This window comes from Dama dama, chromosome 18, assembly GCF_033118175.1.
Source record: "Dama dama isolate Ldn47 chromosome 18, ASM3311817v1, whole genome shotgun sequence".
Lineage (NCBI taxonomy): Eukaryota > Metazoa > Chordata > Mammalia > Artiodactyla > Cervidae > Dama > Dama dama.
This window is the reverse complement of record NC_083698.1, coordinates 32010043-32024657: the sequence shown is the minus strand read 5'-3', so window position 1 is coordinate 32024657 and position 14615 is coordinate 32010043. Positions and strand designations below refer to the sequence as shown.

General features: G+C 38.5%; 1 protein-coding gene across 3 annotated transcripts in view; it reads left to right on the top strand.

Annotated features, from left to right (window-relative positions):
* The window catches only part of GRM3 (glutamate metabotropic receptor 3), a 226397-nt gene that overhangs the window by 56487 nt on the left and 155295 nt on the right, over positions 1-14615 (top strand). The window lies entirely within an intron of this gene.

Below are 14615 nucleotides of genomic sequence, written 5' to 3'. Positions count from 1 at the left end.
AAGAAAGACAGTGAATTTGGTGGTGGATTAAAAATAGAGAAGTTGTCATGGAAATGAACTCTTTCCTTTCTCCTATAAATAGATGAAAGATTTTGGAAAGGTGTTCATTATAAAGAGAATATCGTTTGATAACTAGACAAGCAGATTTTGTTTCAATTGTGAAAATTAAAATTACATAAGGCCTAGAATTAAAATCTTTCTATTCTGTTCAGTTCTGAATATATTTCTTAGGCTTAATATGGTAACATCAGGCTACATTTTGAAAAGGGTACAAAGGACCAACAGCATAAGACCACACTCTGCCCTCAAGCACCACAGTTTTTACAATTAAAAACAGTAAATGAAGTATGATTCCTAGATAGAACTGCAGTAAATATAATAAAATCATGAATTTTGTTGCACATACAAAATTAATTTAGAGAAAAGTCCCCATATAGGTCATTGGATAAAGACACCTAGATTCTAGCCAGGTTCTTGCAGATGTAGCAACTCACTCTGCAGCAAATGAATTGTCATTCATTCCATGAAGGCCACATGTTAAAGTGGGGGAAAGTTGAGCTCTGACTTCAAATGATACACACGCTTTCACCCATCTTTCACCCGCTTTGATACTTGTAAGCAAGTCACTTAAGGCTTCTAAACTTTAGTTTCCTCATCAGAAATAATGCCCACCTCAAATAACTATAGAATAAATTAGAGGAGATAATACAGATAATGTGAGAATTTTATTAGTGTTCAAAAAAGACAGTCCTCTGTCCCCAGAGCACACCATATCTGCATCCAAGGCAGGGACTATAAGAGAACCGGGGCACTTTTTCAAGTTGGAGAAAAGCAACAATGACAGTCATAAGAGAAAACTGATACCACCCATAATGAATAAGGCTTTTCATGCAGAAATAGGAAAGTAAATACTACTTTAACTTCCTCCTATAAAGAGCAAACAGATCTATTGGAGTAAGAGTTTGCTCTGCTGTCAGTCAAAGCTGATTAACTAATTCTGTCTATATACACTTGCTGCTCTTCTGATTAAAGGGCAAGTTACCTCCTGGTCCTCTGTTGCTTATTTGCACCTAAGTGCTCAGTCGGTCTGAGGTAGGCTGAATAATAGGCTACCCCCACATACACACACATGCACACACACACAGATGTCCACAGCTTAAACCCTGGAACCCGTGAATGGTACTATACACGGCAAGAGGAACTTTGCAGATGTGATTAAATTAAGAATCCGTGATGAGGATATTATCCTAGATTATTCAGGTAGATCCAACGCAATTACAAGGGTCCTTCTAAGAAGGACGCAGGAAGATCACAGGGAGGGGAAAACCATGTGACAAGTGTAACAGAGATGGAGTGGTGAGGCCACAAACCAAAGAATGCCTCTAAAAGCTGAAAAGGACAAGAATAGACTTTCCCACAGAAACTCGAGCAAAGAACGCTGCCAACATCTTGCTTTTAGCCCCATGACAATCATTTCAAATTTCTGACTTCCTGAATTGTATATTTGCAGCCACCAAATATGTGGTCATCTGTTACAGTGGCAATTAAGAAACCAATTGCCACCACCAGTGGCAATTAAGAAACCAATCTCCACACTGTTGACAGCTCATCTGTTTTACAACGTTGAAGTGCATCCCTTGCTTTTGGTTCTTCTGCATTAATAATGATAATAACAGCAGCATCAGATGGCATTTGTAGAACTCTTGACAATGAGTTAGACATCTTACCTACACTGTGCTATTCGGGAACTTCTATGAAACCATTTCACATACGACACATTGAAGACCAGGATTCCAGCTCGGCACAATCTCCTGCCAAAGCCCATCATTTTAACCACTATGATGCTCTGAATCTCTTCCTTCTATTCCGTTGTCTCTCCCTTCCTCTTAGATCCCCATCCCACAGGCAGAAATCACTGGAAAGATGCTTATTTCTTATATTTCTCTAAAGGGAGGTTTTTAAAGAAGGAAGACCTTGACCTATAACTGTGTGTAAACAGTGATGCTACTTTAAGGAAATATACACCTAGAGAAGTTCCAATAGTTTGGCCGCTTGATGCAAAGGGCCGACTCACTGGAAAAGACCCTGAGGCTAGCAAAGAAGCATTGAGGGCAGGAAGAGAAATGGGTGACAGAGGATGAGATGGTTGAACTGACGCAATGAATGGACATGAGTTTGAGCGAGCTCCGGGACAGAGTGAAGGACAGGGAAGCCTGGGGGGTGCTGCAGTCCATGGGGTCACAAAGAATCAGACATGACTTAGCAATTGAACACCACCACCTAGAAAAAGAGAAAGAAGGGAGGAAAGTAGAGAAACAGAGAGGGAGTGAAGAGAAGAGGAAATTTTTGAAACTCTATCCCCAAATAAATGTCACTGTTTACTCATATGCAGGGTTTAAGTTAAGAACATCATGAATAGGTGAAGAGAAGTAAGGATAGACACAGTGAAGGATTAAGCATAAACCAAAAAAAAAAAAAAATGAGAAATAAAAATAGACACAGTTTGTAGGCAGAACTTACTGAAAGATTAGTCTGACTCAAGCAGTAAATTTAAATTAGGAAAGGATAGGAAGTTTGACACAAGTAAGCTGAGGTCAGTTTTCTAAGAAGCTTAACTGCCAGAAAGAGTTGAGGATGCAAAGCCTTTATTCATTTTTGAGTAGGGGACAGGGAGAAGGTGAGAAAATCAGAGAGGCTTTTTAAAAAACTTTTATTTTTATACAATTTTAAAGGTTACTTTCCCTTTACGGTTATTATGAACTATTGGCTACATTTCCTGTGCTGTACATACATCCTTGTAGCCTATCTTACACTAAGAGTTTGGACCTCCCACTCCCCTCACTCTATATTGTCCCACCCCACCCCCACTGGTAACCACTAATTCATTCTCTATATCTGTGAGCCTGTCTCTTTTACGTTATATTCACTAGCTTGTTGTAATTTTTAGATTCCCTATATTAGCGATAAAATATAGTATTTGTCTTTCTCTGTCTTAGCTATTTCACTTAGCATGTGAGAGGTGCTTGTTTCAACCTCGGCCTTTTCCCACCTGATCTTCCTAAAAGTTTAAGAACAGAATTAAAATAAAAATGAAGATAGGTTTTAAAATATTTACAATAATTCAATAACTATTCCTGATTTTTAAGTGTATAATTTAGAGGTAATAAATATGTACTTAGATTTTAAATGATTTCGCTACTAAAAAATTGAAGTCCTTTGCAGGCCTACTTTCATAGACTATACATAGTGTATAACATGACATTTATTCAGCTTTGAGAGGCAATAACCCCCTCCATGGTATTATAAAGCTCTGTTAAATCAGACAACAGTGCTTATCTCTGATGCAGAAAATGGTGATAGAAAAGAAAGAGAACTGACCAAACTGATGACTACTTCATGTATGTCTCTCATTAATCCTTACGGTACTACAGGGGAATTTATTATCTCCAGTTCACAGATGAGGAATCCAAAGCTCAGAGGATTTAAGTAACTCGACCACTTAGAGATATTAATAGAAAAGCTGCGTCTGTGCTAAGAAAATGTCTTTTCCATTGGAAGAGAACTAAATTGAAATAGACATTTTAGTTATTATTTCCTGTTACCCATTCATTTCCTATAAAAACAAACACTTTGATAACGTCAAAAAAAAAACCAACTGAACTAGGCTATTTACCAATTTACTGAGGCTTCCACACTCCTTCCTCTCTGAAGCAAGTATTAACACATTTCTGTGACAAAGAACAATGTGTCTATACCACAATCTACAGTTGGACAGCAAAGGGTCCCTCAAAGCATCCTTTCAGAGAAAACTCAGAAATAAGTCCCCTCCCCTACCACTAGGCATTGAAACACATTCCCTAAAATTTAATTTTTTTTTAATTTAAAAACACCTGGAACCCCACACTACCATACCATATATAAGTTAAGCAAGGTCTTACTACATGGCACAAGGAACTATATTAAATATCTTGTAATAAATTATAATGAAAAGAATCAGAAAAAAGAATATAGATATATACACCTACAAGTGTATAACCAAATCACTTTGCTGTACGCTTGAAATTAACACAATATTATAAATCAACTATACTTCGATTATAAAAACCTACTCGGAACCCTAAAGCAAAATGCACATTTTGCAAGTCCAATTTTCTATTCAAACACTGGGGGAAAAAAAACATACTGCCTGCTGAAATGTTAATTAATAACTGATTCATACTCTTACTAACCAGAAGAGCCCTTGGGGACACTTTTCCAGAACAAGGCCTCAGTGGCTGTATTTACGGCTTCCTCGTCTCCTAAGCGTCCTATGACAGTTCCGTCTCACATTCAGTCCTATCTTCCTTGCTAAAGCACTTGTCTTGAGATTCAGAAACCTTCCCCCCTTCCCCAACCCCACTCCACCAAAGGTTTGTTTCTTTACTAGGAAGCTCTTCAGTTATGTAAATGTGCTGAGAGCATTACCCTGAGAGGGGGCACTAATGAATTCTTTACATCCCTAAAGATCTTAAATAACACACACAAAGCCAGAGATTTTAAAGTCAAAAATGAAAGTTTAACCATGAAAGAGAAATCCATGGGGGAACAGCATTAGACTGCTTCAGGAAAGTAACCCTTGAGCTGTGACCCGCTTATTAATTAGGAGAGGCTGAGGTTCAGAAAGAGAAAATTCGCTAAAATCACATCAGCTACCTTAATAGATTCAGGGGAATTTTCCCTCAATCCACTTGATTAGTAGAGGCTGAAACGTACTATCTTCTACAGGATGATTATGTCGACTGGAACAAAAAAAAAAGCACAATGTGAGAATTGTGAGTTAAGCTGTATTTGGGGGCAAAATGAGGAGTAGAGCTTGGGAGGGAGTGTGTTCATGCATGCGTGCTGTCACTTCAGCCGTGTCCAACTCTTTGCAACCCTATGGAGCCTGCCAGGCTCCTCTGTCCAAGAGACCCTCCAGAGCCTGGGAGACAGCATCTCAAAGAGCTCTGAGAAACTGCTCCGAATAGGGAGATGGGAAGGTCAGTACATATGTGATTCCAGTGAAAGGGGAATACATGCAACCAAACACATATTTCTTGCAGAAGGCTATTGCTAGTCACGAGGAGCAGACATCACCATGAAGGATTTTGGTGTTTTTCTAGATGTGAGGAGATGCAAGAATTGGGCTCATAAAATTGTCTCCTAAAAATATCTAACTATCTGAAGACCTGTTCTGCCAGTTTTTTCCAGAGCACAGAGTACCTCATTGCTGATCCCCACCTCCTTTCAGGGGGTGTTGAGGTCAGCATCTGCAGCAGCTCATAATTGAATTCTTGTAGAGATAAACAGCAAGTACCAATTTGTAGGAGACTATTAGAAACAATCTGTATTCATCTAAAATCTTCACTTCTTTGCCTCTTATGTGGGAATGATCGTTCCCCTAGAACCTGACCCTAGATGGGTCTCTGTCTGTTTATTCTGATGATTTAAAACCTGAGCAACTAGCTCAGGTCCTAATGGCTACTCCTAAAACCACATCTCCCTCACTAATGTCATCAGAATGGCAGGGCACACTGATAGGAGCCATCAAATGTGATATCAGGCACGAGAAGCAGGCTCTTTTAGAAAGCACAGAGAACCTACAGGGGGTGGTATTAGAGGGGAATTTTCTTTTTGTTTTCATTTGTTTTCCAAATTTTGAAAATGCTTATTTATCTAATCAGAAAAGTTACTTTTTAACTTTTCAATGTAAATCATACATCATATCCCATGCTGAAATAGAAAGCCAACAGATCTCACTGCAAAGTCCAGTTCAGCCAAAATGGAACAAAACCATTTCGGAGGAATGGGGTCATGGGAAACTTTCGGGCTTGAGAAAGAGGCGTGTGTCATGAGATGAGGAGAATCAGCATTTCCCAAGGGGTCAAGAGAGTTAAAAAGTCACACAGAACATTATTAACATCATTCTTATTTGAGGGCAAGAAAAGTTTGATCTGATCCAATGTAAAATGTATTATTTTTGAGTCTTCAATGAACTTCTATGCTGCCAAGATCTCTAGTCAATGGGGAGCTAAGAGTGCAGGCTTCATAGCATCATGTTCATGAACCTGGTGAATTTACCACAATCCACAGGCCAACTGTATCCTGCAGATAATTCCCACATATTGAGGGCAGGTACCATCAGTAAGTAGGGTTTCCATGAACCAAACTCAGGAAACTGATGTGTAAAAGCCTGATGTCATTTTATTAATTTGCAAAAACAAACAATCGTCTTAGAGACCCAGGTACCTAACTGTGTGCACTAGTCCAACTGCTGCTTTGAGACAGACCTGATCAGGGAGCCAATTCATAACCAGAAAACAATTTTAAGAAGCATGAATTCAAAACTGAGAGAGGTAATGAAAACTAAAGGTATTCATGAAAAGGCAGTTTTCCAAATGCTTTATAGAACCCCTTCAGTTCTGCTGAAATGGTTAAGGTGGAAGGTTTCTGTTCTTCTCATCTTTAATTGTGAAATGAAAACATAGCCTACAATCTTATTTTCAAATTCTTAGGAGAAGTCTCATGTCAGTCCCCAACTACTAAACACAACTTTATATTTTTCACTCTAATTTGCTCTATGTTTTAATTAACAACCCTGAAGCTGCCCTGAAAAGTGTTTCCTACCTTTCTCAGCCTGAGTAAAATCTGCCTCACACTATCTGGTGAAGTCAGACAGTTATCTTATTTATGTCCCAATATCTTGACACAACACAATTAAGGAAGCTGGAAAGTGGAGCACAAAGCAATATTGGGATTGTTTTTCTGATGTTTTCCAGAGGATACTGAGCATTTCTATAATAATGTAAGGAGACTGGGGTCACTCAAGAGAAATTATTGCTTCTACTGTCATATGTCCTTCGTGGCTGGGAAAAATGAATACTAATGTGCTCAGATACATGAATTCAAAAGCTTTCAATTTACTTGGCAGCATCAGTGCCATTAATTTATACTAATTTAGAATATATGATTTAACCTGCATGCACACATGCTAAGTCGCTTCAGTCATGTCTGACTCTGTGCGACCCAATGGACAGCAGCCCACCTGGCTCCTCTGTCCACAGGATTCTCTAGGCAAGGACACTGGAGTGGGTTGCCATTTCCTTCTCCAGCTATTTGACCTGAGATTAACTGAATTTAAATGTAATAAAACCACATTTAAATATTCTATATTAATTTTTGTAATCCCAGACACAATTCAATCTCAAAGTTTTACTACTATTCAAATCATAAATACATTCTGTTGGGTTGGTCAAAAAGTTCCTTCAGGTTTTTCCATAAGCTGTTATATGACGAGAGAAAGAGAAAAAGAGATGAATTCCTAGATTATCTTGGAAACTGTCTCAACCCTTTGCTTCACTCCTTGGCTGGAACATTTATGTAGCCCCCCAGGGATGGTAAGCATTGATCAAAGTGACTGGCAAGACTGCCTCACTTGTGGGGTCCATTTTTCGAGGGACAGATCACAATATGCCCAGGTGGAAGACTGCTGAGTCAGGCTTGTACAAGTAGCTGCACATCCCTGATAGATGCCCTCAGCAAGTAAGCTTTCAGTGTTTATTTATAAACACAGAGAACACGGGTTATCATTATTTTCAAGAATCTAAGATTCTTACACAGGGCTTATGCGTGAAGGATTCATATTCCAATGAGCTGATCTTTATCAGAACCATGAGCTGCAGCTCGGCTTTAGACTCCCTAAAGAACTCAATTATTCTCCTTTTGCCAATATGCTTCACAAATCCAACTCTCACTATGCTGTAAATGAAAAAGCACATCACAGTGAACAGAATCATCTCCATCTCCATCTCACCCTCTTTCATTTTTTTTTTAATCTTTCTTAAGAAAACATTTTGACCCTGGTAGACACTCAGGTGCCTGTCAGTCCTATCACCTGAACACATTTCCCTAAAACAAGAGAAATAATACAATGCCAGGTTCAAGAGTGAGCCTACGTATCAAAAAGTAGCTGACAGTCGGCACACTAGAGTTACTCTTCCAGAGGAAAAACCAGGCAGAACAAACATGAAAAAGAACAACCTTCTAGGAGATAATTTCCCACAAGCTGTATAAACTTTCTTTAGCTAAACAAATAATCCTAGAGATGAACTTTTGTTTTTCTATTTTGGGGACACATCATAACGATTACCTGTGGTTTTTCTCACTGGAAAACTTGACAACAAGACAAAATATGTTCTTTGTTTTTCCCAGCTGAATGTCTCATAAAGATACTTTCAAATTCTAAGATTTTCCCTTGTGAATGATTTTATAAAATTTAATATCAACTGCATAATCATCAGATCATACTTTGTCAAAGGACAGATCCTCAAGCCATGTCCCAGAAATTCCACCCTGAGATAGGCAAAGCCTTTGTTTGTTAAGGACCACCTTCACAATCTCCCACTCCCCAATATATCTTAATACTCCACGACCTCAAGGTAGGAGGAGCTGCTCTGTGTTAAGTTGTCAGGTGCAAGTTTCATGAAATGTCAATGTTTTCTGAGGATTTTCTCTGGGACAACACTCTCAAAATTCAACCTCAGATAATGGAGTAAAGAGATGGAGTGGATAAAGAGCTATAACTGTGTGCTAGAAGGAGCTTGCCTCCACAAGTCATAGAAACAAATCAGAAAAAGATATCAGTGTCCACGTAAGGCCCTGGGCCTCCATCCATATGGATGTATAACTGGGAGAGGCCCAGCCATGGGAGAGACTTAGGTTTAAGCAGTTAGGAGGTTTGCTCAGTGTGACTGAATCATCCTCCTACCAAAATGATTTCCCAATATCTCACCTCTTGCCACTTTCTTTCACCACCTGCCTCTTCTGAAATTTCTGGTCTCCTCTCACACATGAAGTATCTGAGTAGTCTTACCTCCAATTGTAACTTGAATTTGAAACATGGAGCCACTCACCCCTTAAAGATAAAATGATGGTTTAATCAAAGCCTCATCTGAGATGGGCAAGACCTTCTGTCTGCTTCACACCTTTGCTAGAGGAGTGAAATGTCATTGGGGCTTACGGAATGCCCATGTCCTGTATTACAATTGCAAAGAATACAAGGAGAGGAATTTTCACTCTGTTCTCTAGGAATGTGCATTCATTTGTTCATCCCACTTCAACTCTGGTTAAACTTTTACTCAGCCAAGTGGAATGATTCATCAGGTAACACATGGAAATTTGATAGCGTAGTTAGAAAATAGATCCACGGAAAGCATTTCATGGAAACACAACTTCTTCACCAGTCCCTTTAATTGAACCAGGCAAATGAAACAGTATAATGAATTCATACCTTTCTAAAAGGTCCTTTCTAGTCTTAACCTGCCTGAGAGGACATAAGTCATATATGTTCAAAGACCTTTAAAATCAACTAAAGCTTTGAGACTTTTATAACCCCCCATCCCTAAAGTTTGCCTAATTTGCCTCTACTGAAAAAGTTGTTTAATCCCATTATTTTCTCTTATTGTAGTCATCTATTTCAGATACTCTATATCTGATGGTTACAGATACTCTATATCACTTAGCCTATCAGTTCTGACCCTGCTCAGATTTCACACAGCAACCTCATTTTAGCAATATAACCAAATATTTTCATACTCCCTATTAATAAGAAGTACTCAAGTTTTTCTTTTTTCATGGGTATTAAAATACTTACTTTAAAACTAAGTACGTTTTTTAATAGATACAGTTAAGAAAAGTAGAATAAACTCGCCCTGAGTTTTTATTCAGTCTTTTAGGGATGGACTAGATAAGTACTATTAAAATTAATTTGTAAGAGTACATTCATAATTGTCAATGATACCAACACCAATATTATTTCATTATCACCTCAGTAGTTCTTTAAAGATTCAGAACATCACATGGGGTCACAAAAAGAAAACATCCTTGCCAATGTGTTTTGACCATGAACCAGAACACATTTAATCTCTTCCTTTACATCTCCAAATATAGATGGCAATCTTTCAATACTGTTCACAAACATATTAAACAGTAACAGCAAACATTTGGAAGTTTGAAGTATAGGAAAGAAAAAGAAAGGTGATGTACTTAATTTTACTTGTTTTGAGATTAATTTCATGAATTTTACACCTAAAGGATTCTGTTTGCTATAGCTCTTACTGTGAATAAATTTTTCTCTTGAAAACTGATAATTAATTCTTCCACCTTGGAAGGCTGAAAAGTCTAGACTTCTGAATATATTTACATGGAAATTAACATTCTCTTCTCTTATTTCTTTGAAATTTCTTTAGAGACTATCTTTCCTCATTCAGTTCTGACTGTATCAAACATCTATTATACAGTTTCCTTTTCTCTATATTCTGAAAGGCTTGGGGTTTAGAGAAACCTCAAGTGTGCAAAAGTCTACAAGCTAAGGACAAGCCAACCAACGTTAACTATGAACTATTTCCTTTAATCCTGCGAACAGTGTTGAAAATATTATTAGGCTAACCTCACATAGGCAACTATTTCCTAGTCGTCTACAGTTCCCCCTCCATACATACAGCAGCATGTTTCTGCAATCAAAAAAAAAGAGAGAGATCTAATAAGGAAGCTGATGGGTATCACTGATTATATTTTCACATGTATTTGGAGTCTGGTAGGCAATGCTAATGTATCAGTGAATGCTAGATAATCATTTGCAATTAGATATCCCAGCTACCGCTTTCTTCATCCCTTCCTTCTTTCTTTTAAATTGCTTTGCCTTTTTCTCTCAATGTCATTTATTTTTCAATCTTTGGACCATTTATTTTCCCATTAAAGTGAAACACAAAGAATGGGTTTCATTACCTCTCAGACAAGAGAAATGTTGGTTGATTGGCACCAACATATAGGTTCCCTCACTGGAGAACTCAAAGTCATCTCAACTTCCCATCTTTGAGACAGATTCTTCACAAAAGATAAGTGATTTGAAAATCAAAGGGTCATGTTGCTCAAAGAGGGAGTAAAGGCTGAACTGGCAGCTTGGTCTCCATACTGAGAAGTGAGCCAGAAGACAAAGGTCTAAGTTTTAAAAAGAAAAAACTAAACAAACAGAAAAGACATATTGACCCAAGTCCAAATATTGATACTATCAGATCTGTCAATGAAAAGATAACCAGGGTCTTTTCCATTGTTTTGCATACATCTTTTTGAGAAGCTCCAGTTTGGACAAAGCAAAAACTGAGAACAAAAGAAATAGAGATAAAAATTATAAAATAAATAGACATCATTTTGTCAAGTTTCTAATTTTTCTTTATGAGGCCCCCTAACAATTTTGTACCACCAGCCATACAAAATGTAAGTGTCATCTGATAGACCTCACCTCTCTCCTCTGGAAAAACTTGTGTCTAAACCATTAATTTCTATACTGTTTTTTCAAGATCACAAGGCAAGATTTTGCTAATGAAGCTTATCAAAATATAACACTGGAAGATGAGACTACAAAATACTGAAGCAAACACAAAAGTGGCAAAGCACCAGAAATGCTACATTGGACCTCAGTCCAGCTGAAGGAAATCTACTCAAGATGAGAAAACCTACACTTTGCTCACACAGATCTATGGACCATGTGAACCAAAAATATACATTATATTTCTAATTCTCAGGACAAAGTGAACATTACTAAGAGACATACTTTACAATGAATTCATTAAAATGTCAGACCATTTTCAATTCTGACATTTTTGTATTTCAGATTTTTTTATCCTTCAAAATGAAGCACGATGGAGTGACAGAAATATTCCTTAGAGTTTAAAGTGAATAGAGCACCTCCTTTTTCCTAACTCATTGTTAATTCCATCAACAAAATTATATCTAGAATTTCCTTTGTCATTTGTAAGCAATCATGTGAGATGCAAGAAGAATTTAATAGAGTCTATCTATGGTCTCCAGAAGTTTATGATCTAAAAGGACTGAGCAGATGGATGTGTCAAAGGCCACCCACATTGCACGGCCATTACAGATGCTAAGAGTTCAGAGGAAGGGAGACCATTTCCAGCTGGTTTTGGTCAATGAAGTCTCTTTGGAAGGGCTTAAGGAGGGCAGTATGCAATTTTCATCATTTTTTTTCAAATGATGGATGAAACAGAGGATGATACAAATCAAACTGATGATACCAACACAAAACGTAGAGTCAAAGAAGTACAAGGGTCTCATCTGTGTACTCCTGTCTGGGTTGTTATAAGGAATAAAGGAGTGAAGTAGTTTGGAATGGAGCCTGATAGATGCAAGAACTATGTACATATTCATCATTACTGTGGAAAATAGTTGGCACACTACTTAGATCATGGGGCAGATGGACCTGTTAGTCAGGTGCCCCACAGGTAAATGCAGGAGAGATGAGAGGTTACTTAAGGACTCCAGGGACGTGCTCTTGAACTAGGGACACTGACCATAGACCAATGTGGACAATAGGGGCTGATTTCGTAAACTGTCTTCTTTAATTATCAAGTAATAGCAGTATTCCTGGAGAAGGAACTGGCAAAACATTCTAGTATTCTTGCCTGGGCAGAATCCCATGGACAGAGGAGCCTGGCGGGCTAGAGTCCACAAAGCCACAAAGAGTCAGACACGACTAAGTGACTAAACAACAATAGCATTATTGGAAAAAACCATTCTTGTAAATCACAATTTTACCACCTGAACAAAACAAGTATTTTCATTGCTTTGTATTCCCTTCCAGGGATTTGTCCATATGGCTGAATATTTTTTACCTAGAAGTTGTCATACAATTTTGCACTCAGACTTTTTTCACTGAACATTCTAACATTGAATATATCTTTCTGCTTTTTAAAATCTTTTTTAAGGAAACACACTTCCCTAGAAGACAGAATTAGACCTGCAACAGCCACTCAGGAGATTAAAAGCAGACACTGAAAAGAATTTTGTCTCTGCAAGAGTAGCTAAAAACAGAAATTATTTCTTGATGAGTTTTTATAAATACACTTCTCTGGAAGGTCCTTCAGCAAATGGCGCATGTTCCATGTCTTAAATTTTTCAGAGCAACACCAGCCACAAAATTTTGTCTTACTGTCTTTCTCCCCTCTCTGCCTTCCCCTTCCTCCTCATCTTCAGGACACTCAGACATGTCAGACTTATCTTGATCTGATTCTATATTTTTAGTGAATTGTCTGGAATCCAAGTCTTTCCTCACTTACTTCAATGTGCACTCAGGCAATGTGCTCAACCTCTCTAAGCCTTCGGTTTCATTCCCTGTAAAATGAGAGGAGTATGAATACATCCACAGAGGATTGCTGTAATAAATCAAGGAGGGATTCCATGAGAGGCAGCATGTATCGTGGTTAAACGCACAGACTGAAACCATTCTGCCCAGATTCAAATTGTGTTCTACCCCTCCCTATGGAATCTTGAGTAGGTTATCAAACATCTTGCCTCAGTTTACTCAGCAGTACAATGGGAATGACAGTAATAATGGCTTCTGTGTTCTTCTGCATGGGTTGTGATGAGGAACAAAGGAGTAAAGTAGCTTGCAGAGGTGCCTGGTACATGCAAGGGCTAAGTAACTATTCATCATTACTATGGAAAATGGCTGGCACACTCTTCAGATCATGGTAAGCAGCCAACAAGTGCTAACTATAGATATTACTTTCTTATATTCAAGGAGAATACTTTCACCAGCTCTGGTAGTCAGTATTCATTTCATCACTAAACACAAGGGATATCAAGTCAGTTCAGTCGCTCAGTCGTGTCCAGCTCTTTGCAATCCCATGGACTGCAGCATGCCAGGCCTCCCTGTCCATCACCAACTTCCAGTGTTTACCCAAACTCATGTCCATGGAGTTGGTGATGCCATCCAACCATATCATCCTCTGTTGTCCCCTTCACCTCCCGCCTTCAAGGTCTTTTCCGATGAGTCAGTTCTTCGCATCAGGTTGCCAAACTACTGGAGTTTCAGCTTCAACATCAGTCCTTCCAATGAATATTCAGGACTGATTTCCTTTAGGATGGACTGGTTGGATCTCGTTGCTGTCCAAGGGACTCTCAAGACTCTTCTCCAACACCACAGTTCAAAAGCATCAATTCTTTCGCTCTTTATAGTCCGACTCTCACATCCCTATATGACTACTGGAAAAACCATAGCCTTGACTAGATGGACCTTTGTTGGCAAAGTAATGTCTCTGCTTTTTAATATGCTGTCTAGGTTGGTCATTAACTTTTCTTCCAAGGAGCAAGCATCTTTTAATTTCATGGCTGCAGTCACCATCTGCAGTGATTTTGGAGCCCCCCAAAATAAACTCTGCCACTGTTTCCATGTTTTCCCCATCTATTTGCCATGAAGTAATAGGACCAGATGCCATGATCTTAGTTTTCTGGATGTTGAGTTTTAGGCCAACTTTTTCACTCTCCTCTTTCACTTTCATCAAGATGCCCTTTAGTTCTTCTTCACTTTCTGCCATAAGGATGCTGTTATCTGCATATCTGAGGTTATTGATATTTCTCCTGGCAGTCTTGATTCCAGTCTGCGCTTCATCCAGCCTGGCATTTTGCATGATGTACTCTGCATGTAAGTCAAATAAGCAGGATGACAATATACAGCCTCAATGTACTCCTTTCCCTATTTGGAACCAGTCTGTTGTTCCATGTCCAATTCTAACTGTTGC